A 10,181-nucleotide genomic window follows, 5' to 3' on the forward strand; every position below is an offset into this window, starting at 1 on the left:
TTCTGCATTATTCTGGATTTTCAAGTTATGGATTGGTTTTGAAGTTTTTGATATAGTCTCATCAACAGCTGCAACTGTTCCACTTTTATCAGCTGTTAAAAATTATCTCAAAAGTGGTATATTGAAGAATTTCAAGCAAAGGCAAATTCAAAAACTCTGCCATTGCAAGACAACTGTTTTCATTTGTTTGTCGGATTCACCAAGGCTTTGGAGTGAAAGACCTTGGTGTTCGATTCAACTTGTCTACTGCATCTGTTAGCGGGTTATCGATAACTTGGGCAAATTTTTCCCCGCTAACTTGGGCAAATTTTTCATATTACTCTTGGGAAATTGACAATTTGAGTGAGTAGAGAAAAAATTAGAGAGCATATGCCCCAATCCTTCAGATGATGAAATTATGGTAGCACACATGTTAATAATGCTCGATTGGTATCGCGCCACATGGCCAAAGTGGCTACATGAAGTCAAGTCTGCTTTATATCGCTAATCCTTTCATTTTTTATCTGCTCAATAAACATAACAAGTTAACATTCAACAGTTCTGTTGGGTATTGTATATTGACAAATTTATCCGCCATTTGCTAGGAGCTAGCCAGTTATGCACAAAGCTTATCCGGTACACAACTGGGAGTGAGCGGCTTGGTGTCCACCGTGGAGAACAAAGTCTAAACCCAGGTAAAATGAAAGATCTCCGGGTGGCCATGACCCTTTCATATCGCGCAAATGGGCAAGGTGTCCAAGACAGTTCTAGTTTTATCATCAGATTTCGAAATATCCTTGTCGATCATCGATGGTCCGTGTCGTTGTGGCTGGTCGATGAGGCACATCTGCACCTGGAACATAAAATACCGCAGCAGTATATGGTGCACTTGACAATCATCGAACTGGGGCAGTCAGACAGTGCAACTGGGAACATTGCAATGACAGCAATTTTTAGTCATAATGTAAAGCTTCGTATTTGTTTGTTATCAAACAATTTGTTGACTAGTTATTTGATTTTAGTTGCCAGCACATTTTTTTGTTTTGACAATATGCAATATTAAGCATTGACCCCAACAACACTGCTGATACTGACATGCTCAAACTCATCAGGATCACAGATGATACTTGCAAAGTCAAATTCTCAAAGCCAGTTAGGAGCCTATAATTTCAGTGCTTGAATAAATCTACCAAGGACCTCTGCTAGCATAAATTACAACATGCCTCTAAAATCACATATGTCATATTCAGCGAATAATTTATAGCCTTTGCTATTTCCATTACCTCTCGATTCACTGGCAATTCTGTCTACGTCGGCAAAACTGAACTCTGGTAGATCCGTCAACAACTAAGAAAATACAAGCTCCATACATTGCTGTGTAAATTGTTACCGTTACTAGTGACATCAGGAAAAGAAGTCAGCAACAGTTCAGTTAAAGCAAAAACACAATCCCACGCTAAGGCTTCTCAAACAGCTATAATGAAGAAGTAGGGTCTGTTTTTCACTAGCAATGACATGAAATCAGGCATTAGTGGTGTTGCAATAACCAACAACTCATGCATTCGCAGTAACGAGCCGCCATAAAGGAAAAAGTACTACAATATTTCTGCATACAATGGTAGCCTTATGGAGGCAAAATTACGACCGCCATCCCTTCATAGGTGGCGCTAGAGTGGTGAGAATCGTCCTTACTCCCAAGCAGGGCATGGTATGGTATGGTATGGAACAAGGATTTTCCATACTCCATACTTGCCTTCCTCTCTCCATACCATACTCGCGATTTTCCATACCATACCAACATTGTTCCATACCATACTTGATACATATTCCATACTTTCAAACATAGGCGCCGACTTACGCGGTTACGAGGTGGCGCAGCCACCTCGTGACCATATTTACGAGGTGACGGCCACCTCGTACAAAATTCCCCAACGTCCTAGTGATTTATGACCAATAATTATTAATCAGGCGAATCGACGCGACCTCGTTAGAGACGTCGTCGAGTTCGATACGCGCGTGTGCCAGGCGCGAAGCCAGGGGGCTTTCGGCGACCGAAACCTTTTGAAACGCGAAACCACGTCATTTTGAAACGACCATTCTAACTCTAATATTCAGTTGCAATTCAATAATTATAATATCATTGTTCCGAGGGGCCGAATTACGAGAAGCATGTTGTCAATTAGTGAGAAGATTCTGTGATGATCTCCCGCTGAGATTGTCGCAAAATTAGGTCATTCATTCCCGTGCGCGTGGCAATCGTCGCTAGCCCGATTTATCGCGTCTCGAACAAGCCTGCATCTGCAATAGGCCCAATTCACACTGTACCATCGCTTCCCTGCGCAATCGCATCTGTATTGGCGGCTTCGGCCAGCCGTACACGATATCATCGCTGGCATATACATGAGCATGAGCAATGAGCATCTGCGATAGGCCTAGTGCAAAAGATACCATTGCTGGCTTACCTATCGCGTCTCGGGCCTAGCATGCTTTGGCTTCTATCTCTCGCTGGTTTGGAGACAATGCGCTCGAGTTTACGCTAATTGGTGATTGCTTTATGTTACATTGATTAAAGAGCGACTTCGCAAAACTGAATAACATCGAATCGCCGCAAAGAGACTTCAGCGTGCGCAATTGATTCTCGCTAATACTTGAACGTAACGATCAGAAGAAGTGTATCATAGCTCAAGTTCTGAAAGACTACACAGGTCTGAACCACCTGAAATCAGTGCCGTCAAGTTCGGACATTTTGATTTGCCAAAACTGTCATTGAGGCTACGTAATACGCGCGCGTATTTAATTGTTCACCAGAGATCAGGGACTCTCTAATTGACAGCACTTCCGGACTCTTTATCAAGCTTATCATACGCGTAGAATCGTCAACATGAACACCATCCTAGATCTCCTCTCCCGACCATCCGCCCAAATAGACGATCTGCTTTTCTAAAATCTAAATGATGTGCGCCCACATTCGTTTACAAAACCATTCTTAAGCTAGCTAGCTTCGTGCGATAGTCTTCGTAATCGCAGCGCGAAATTGGCGGGTGCGTTGGTGTGTGCCTTCAAATTGGAATTCATTTCTGCCCATATTCGTTTCTCTTAAGAAGGCTTTGCCAGTGAGATTAATCGGGAAATGCAGCAATACAGCTTAAACACCGATATAATGAGAAAACAATTGACGCGACGAAAGCTACTCAATACTATGTCAAACTCAAAACCCATCCATATGTTTTGTTTTCTACTTGATACATTCGTACTCCGAAATTGTCGCACGATGTCATTTTTCAGTGTTCCTTTCGTTATTAACGTGCAGTAGGCGATGCCATGCCATTGTCAAATATTGACGCGTAACGAGATTCTAGGTGGCGCAAATTCTGATTTTATTCGATTCGTTTGAACATGGAACCTTTTATATTCCGATCAACTTGATTGCTGGATGTACTCGCATCGAGAACAACAATATCGAATATTAAACTATTGGGCATTTGGTAGCCGGTGAATTGCGATTGACAAGATCGCTGCATGCGCACGGAAGTGGAATTAGTTCTAGCCCAGGGGTAGCCAACCAGCGGCCGTAAAGGGAAATTTGTGCAGCCGTCAACACGTAAGTCAATTAGTATGTGTTGGTGGCCATCGACATGCAAATTGAATTTACGAATTGACCGATGTAATCCCAAAATGCTTCGCGAACGTAATTCGGAAATGTACCAATGCCGCCAAAATCGCCGTTTTAATCTGCAAACAATTGCCGCGATGCGAGCTAATCAACGCGAAGCCAGAAATCGCAAGAGACAACTATATTGATTGGCTGCGCGATTTCGCGTTTGTAATCATCATTATTGTCTGCTTTAAACCTCATGTTCGAGAGTTGTCATGTATTAATTGCGAACTTGCCAGGCCAGTGCGTAGCGTATTTTGTTACTTACACCACAGCGCATTGCGCGTGAATAACATTGATACAACTCCAAATTCTCAGTGACGTAAATTCTGATTTCTGTTCGGTGCATTCCGTCGTACAGACTAGTAGCGCAGTTATATTTTCGTACGATCGTACTCGTACCGTTTTAAGATTCCATTTAATTACTCGACTGCATGGTTTGATATTAATGATCACAGGGCCGGCATTAAAACGCCACGCGAATAGTTTAACGCTGCACGTAAACCAGCGGCATGTAGTAAAGTGCGTTTTAGTGCGACGATGACGTCATCGATATTGATCAATTATGACGTCACAAGACTTCGCCACCTCGTAAAAAATTAAAAGTCGGCGCCTATGCTTTCAAATACTTCAATATCATAAGTATAGTACCTTTTCTAGCACCTGTATTACCGGTATTGATATTTCGGATGTCATTATTGCTTAAACAAGCCATGATGCGGATCTAATTCCTGGTAATAGTTTTACAGAGTCTGTTGTGCTGAGGTGCCGTGTAGCCTACGTCTACTATACAGCTTCCGCGAGCAAAATGAGATAGTCAGCAGATTGTTATCTAGGACCGACCATAAAAGGGACGGGCAACATACCGCCTGCGGCCCGCGATGAGATTTTGTCCGGCCCGCGGACAGTTTCCAGTCTCACATGATAATGTGGCCCGCGACCCCGGTCTGCCGAGATTCCCCACTACCTGCCTTAACGTCAAATTTTAGTGACAGTATGTTATTATATACATGTGCGCACTGCACAGCGTGCAAGAGTGGAGTGTTAAATTTTGGGTACCGGGCTTACCAAACACTTTAAAATCTTAATTAAGGATTGCACCGTGAGTTAGCTGATCACAGAGAAGCAGACAGGGCGGCGCCTATGACAATACGGTACTCAAATCCACATTGTATTCGTCATTATCGGCGAGAAGTGCCTCTGAAGTGACATTGCTGTCGTTAAAATACATTAATTAAATACTATATATTCCTCGTATATAAGGGCGAATAATGTTTCGATTCAGCAGTCCAGCCCGTCGAGTACCTAATTTTCCTATATCCGGCCCGCCGACTGGAGAAGTTGTCCGTCCCTGCTCCATAAGAATATCATCGCATTTCCGGTACATTGGCATGAGACACATGCAAGTTTGAAATAAATATTCGCAAAATAATTTATAATACAGGCGCACCCATAAAATATCCCAGCTGCAGGCGATCAATACTGCAGCGATCAGCGTGATTATTAGTACAGTATTTGGTTGGGGTTAGCGTGGCGAGAATTTCAAACTATATCTACCTCACTCCCTGATCTATAATCTTAATGCGAAAGCGTTTGAAATATGACCAATCAGATATCTCGGTATGTGAATAGTGTAAATGTGCGGACAATATTTCAGAGGAAATGTAATTATCAATCAAATTGAGCAATTAGTTCGTTGCATCATGAGTGCTTGTAAGCTGTCGTCACTCAAGCAATGAGGTAGTTAGAGTATAGATAACTAACCTACGGTAGGTTAGTTATCTATAGTTAGAGTGGCCTACATTACCAATTCTTGCGTCACATGTTCGGAGACGTGATGTCTAGACTCAGTAGAATATCGGATCAACATTACTGTTGTCATTATTACATCACAAAACACGTCATCCAAGTGCTCTTATAAAACCGTGCGTGTATTTGTTTTGTTCCTACACAGCGTTCAATAGTTCTCATTCACACATAACAAAATCGATCGTATTCCGTGAACAGCGAACAACGTACGCTTCTTGAAGCTTGCACAGATCACGATAAAATGTATAAAATACCAAAGTATGGAAGTATGGAAATGTCGTTCCATACCATAGATTAAAATCTTCCATTCCATACCATACTTGCATTGTTCCATATTCCATACCAAAATATCGATCCATACCATACCATACTTCCATACCATACCATACCATACCATGCCCTGCTCCCAAGAACAAGTTTTGATGTTTGAAACGGTGAAAAATTACACAGAACACCGTACAAGTCGACTTCTGATGTTCTGGCAGAATGTCTGACAAGATTTCCCACTCGGAAAATATCTGGAAATTTTTGGTGATAACCACTTTTTTTTCATGCGTATTTTCGACCGAACTCCTTATGTAAGATCGTCGGTGCTCGAAAATTGTCATGCCTTATACCTTCGAATTAGGTATCATATAAATCAGAAGATTGCTAGCTTTCCCTACGAACAAAAATGAAGCCTCTAGGACATAGACAAATAAAGATATGGCCAGATGAAGTTGATCGATTGCGTTAACGCAATCCGATTTTAAAAGGGTTAATCCGATCGAGTTTACATGGTCATGTTTGTCGCAGCTCAAGTGATACACAGCACTGTGGGATTCAGCTCGGGAATAGGGTACGACAGTTGAAATATCCAGAAATGCTTTTATGCAATTCTAGAATGGCCGAATACACCGTGTATACTGTATAGTATACTATACTATGTATACTCTTTTTGATAGTGAGCTGGGCAAGTTAAATTGTTGGCTATACTCGCTTCATAAGTTGTGACGCTGAACAAATAACCACGTGTATATTAGAAAAGCAGTATTATGTACTGATAGAGCTTTCATTTTCACCCGGTTGAAATACTTGCCGGTCTCATGAAATATGAACATGAAATGTAGGTATGTAGCGGTGGTAACCTGGATCTGTTTTTAAGCACCTGTACTGTTCAAGTCGTCTCCAAGCGACTCTGCGGAACGGATTGAGCTCAAGACGGATTGAATTTGAAGCAGTCTGTTTTTTTCTCTTTTTCAAAAACGAGAGAGTCGGGTTGGCGAGTCAGCTTCGAAGCTGACCCAAATGGCCATGTAAATGGGCTTCTTTAATCGGAACGACACCGACATCAGGACATTCTCGAAAGAAGCACTTTCACGCGAAATTTAATTTATATTCGAAATCTGTGATGCTGTCTTTTTTCGATGGATACTTCCATCACCTCGGCGATAGTGCTTTTAGTCTGAACGAAGACAGAGCTAGACCTATATATATATGGATTCAGATTCCGAAAATTTTGATAGAATATGACCATCTCTGCTCTTTCCTCTTGTGACAAGAGTCTTCAGTTATAGAATGTAAACGTGGAATGGCAGCGAACGATTTTGCAGCATCGTTCCGCTTGGCTGAAGCTTTACTCGGACTTATTTTACGGCAGCTATTGTAGGATTTCTGGCCCTCCAAAAGTTGTTTTCCAGAGCTCATAATTTACTGAATCTGGTCTTCATCGAAAGCTACTGTCACACTGACTCCGAAAATGTAAATGAAAATATGATCAGGCGCTGAACCACTTAGAATTCGCCCTCCAAGTCTGAACAGATGTTGAGGGTGATTTTTCATCCAAGTACGGAGCCTGACCATATTGTAATTGATATTTTCGGAATCAGTGCAACAGTAGCTTTCGATGAAGACCAGATTCAGTGAATTCTGAGCTCTGGAAGACAACTTTTGGATTGCCAGAAATCCTACGGTAGCTGCCGTAAAATAAGTCTGAGTAAAGCTTCAGCGAAGCGGAACGAAGCTACGGCCGTAAACCAAAGTTTACGCTGATTGGTCGAGAGACAATGGCCATAGAAACGGCGCAGCAACGGAAGACGCTGCATTTACCAATCCTAGTTGGCACTACGATGTATTCCTATAGCCGTGTAGACTGTATAAAAACGACAAGATTACAGTTTTATATATTTCTTCATCAATAATAGAATTAGGAAAGGAAAGAAAATATTTAGTAACACCTACTAAAATATAATGCCGAAATGCTGCTGTATTTATAAATGCAATGTCACCAATGGCAATGAACTGGGGAAGAACAGATCCTTCCATTCATTTCCTTCCAACGCAAAAGACAGGAAGGATTGGGAATGCAGAGTAAGAAGGCATGACTTCAAGCCTACTTCCACAAGCTTCATTTGCTTCTGCCACTTTTGCAGGGAAGATTTTGCTGCTAGTGCATTAGATACACCAATACAGTTTCGAAAATTACACCAATACAGTTTCGAAAATTACGTCTATAGAGAGATGCGATTCCCAGTCACAATCTCCATGGTGAAGCAGAAGATACGCGCATTGTAAAAAGGCGGACCCTGAACTCCATGCCGTGTCAACTGCCTTCCTCCAATGTTGTGGATTATAGGGTCCGTGGACATATGAGCACGCGACATTACAGCATGCGAGACTTCGGCATGCGACAATTTGGCATGCGACACATGAGCATGTGGGTTAAATTACGGGTTAGGGGTAGGTTAGGGTTGGATTTATGGTTGGGTTAGGGTTAGGCTTTAGGTTAGGTTAGGCTAGGTTAGGTTAGGTTAGGCTATGTTTCGGGTTAGAGTAAGTTTTTGGGTTATACAGTCACATGCTGATGTGTTCCATGCTGAACTGTCGTTTTCCATTGTGTCGCATGCTCATATGTCGGGCAACCGGATTATAGCTATTCAGGAACTAGTTCTCTTCAAGATAGAGACATGTTAATCCAGTTCCGTTCCAAATAATAAATTGAATTTTTTGGGCAATAAAGAATAGAGAAATGCGAGTTGGAATTATGACTTGAGTACTTGGCTGAGCATCACATCCAGATAACATTGCTGGAGTTTGGGAATGTTTTGTTTCCAGTCAGGGTCTCTTGATACTTTGCAAATCCGCATTTGCTTTTTAGTCAAAACAACAAAATGTGCCCAGTCACTATTTGTGGCTGAATTTGATGCCAATAAGAGTGATTTTACTTATAATTATCCAGCAGCATTCAAATATAAAATCTTTTTCTGTGATATCTTTCCGAGTTCGAAGCTCATGAGCTCATCGACTGTTGTTACGATATCTCCATGGGCAGTTGGGCACTTTACCTCAAGCACACCAACTGCTGTTGCTGAGGTAGAATCACTCTATCAGATGAAGGACCCAGATATCCACATGGAAGAAGAACAAGATCAATCTTTGCTACATTCACATGAGTGATGCTACATAGTAGCCTTTGTAGAGAACGTAGCGTTGTCGGATAACCTGTAGCGGTGGCGAACGCCTGGCCCTGCGTTAGTCCTTGATCTGACAGCTCAACGATGCATGTGTAGCTGCACATAATACACCTACAAACTATATCCAAGCGATCGCGACTCACAAATGTATTACGCTTATTCCTGACGCGTTACCGTTCGAATATCCGGGCATTAGGACCACCAAGAATTTGGTAAGCGCCAAGTATGTGTGGAAGGGTCTTGCAAAAGACGTGAACCAGTGGAGCAGGTCTTACATCGCCTGCCAACAGTCGAAGGTCACCCAACACACGAAAACTGCTCTTGAAACGTTTCGTGTTCCGGAAAGGCGCTTCAGTCATCTGAACATCGACCTCGTAGGCCCCTTGCCTCACTCGCGGGGATACACGTATCTCCTTACAATTGTCGATAGGTTCACCAGGTGGCCCGAAGCCATACCGATTTCCGACATTTCCGCCGCCGGATGTGCCCGCGCACTGCTGTATAATTGGGTGGCGAGATTTGGCGTTCCGGCAGATATGTCATCTGACCGAGGGCCTCAGTTCACTTCCAGACTATGGGACGCAGTTTGTGAACTTCTTGGCACCAAACTTCACAGGACCACTTCGTACCATCCCCAAGCCAACGGACTGGTGGAACGCTTCCACCGTTCGATGAAGGCTGCCTTGCGTGCTCGATGCACGCATCCAGGCTGGGTAGACGAGCTACCGTGGGTTTTACTTGGACTTCGAACCACGCCAAAAGCGGACCTAGGGTCGACTTCGGCGGAGCTTGTGTACGGTGAGACAATAGCAGTGCCAGCAGATTTCATGACCACGCCTGAGACCTTTACAAACTACAATCCACTGCTTAACCGCCTCCGAGAAACTGCCGGAAGTTTGCGCCCAACCCCTACCTCGTCTCATGGAAACACATCAGCTCATGTGACTTCGGACTTATCAAACAGTAAATTCGTTTTCGTGCGAAGAGGCGCACATGGGCACCCGCTGACAAGACCGTATGACGGACCATACGAGGTAATTTCCCCAGGAGAGAAGGTCTTCAGACTGAGGATTGGCTTGCGCGAAGAGCTTGTTTCGGCGGACAGACTCAAGCCAGCCTACATTGACAAAGAGCATCCATTCGTGGCGGCGCAACCACCTACAAGAGGTAGACCGCCCTTGCGTGATCGTTCGATACCATCTCCAGATCATGAGCAACGATCACCCGAAAGCTCCCAACGTGAACAGGACGACACGACGTCTACGCGCAACAAGCAGATGAAGACT

At 43.2% G+C, this 10,181-nt stretch overlaps 1 long non-coding RNA gene across 1 annotated transcript; it reads right to left on the reverse strand.

Moving 5' to 3' along the window:
* Positions 1 to 538: 538 nt before the first annotated feature.
* On the reverse strand, positions 539 to 1,661 carry LOC145459443 (uncharacterized). The gene is made up of 2 exons (XR_013921419.1): positions 1,263 to 1,661; positions 539 to 832 (listed from the first exon to the last, which is right to left on the reverse strand). It is a non-coding gene; the product is annotated as an uncharacterized LOC145459443 (long non-coding RNA).
* Positions 1,662 to 10,181: the final 8,520 nt, after the last annotated feature.

This window comes from Botryllus schlosseri, chromosome 16, assembly GCF_051294905.1.
Source record: "Botryllus schlosseri isolate E-star chromosome 16, Bs_hap1, whole genome shotgun sequence".
Lineage (NCBI taxonomy): Eukaryota > Metazoa > Chordata > Ascidiacea > Stolidobranchia > Styelidae > Botryllus > Botryllus schlosseri.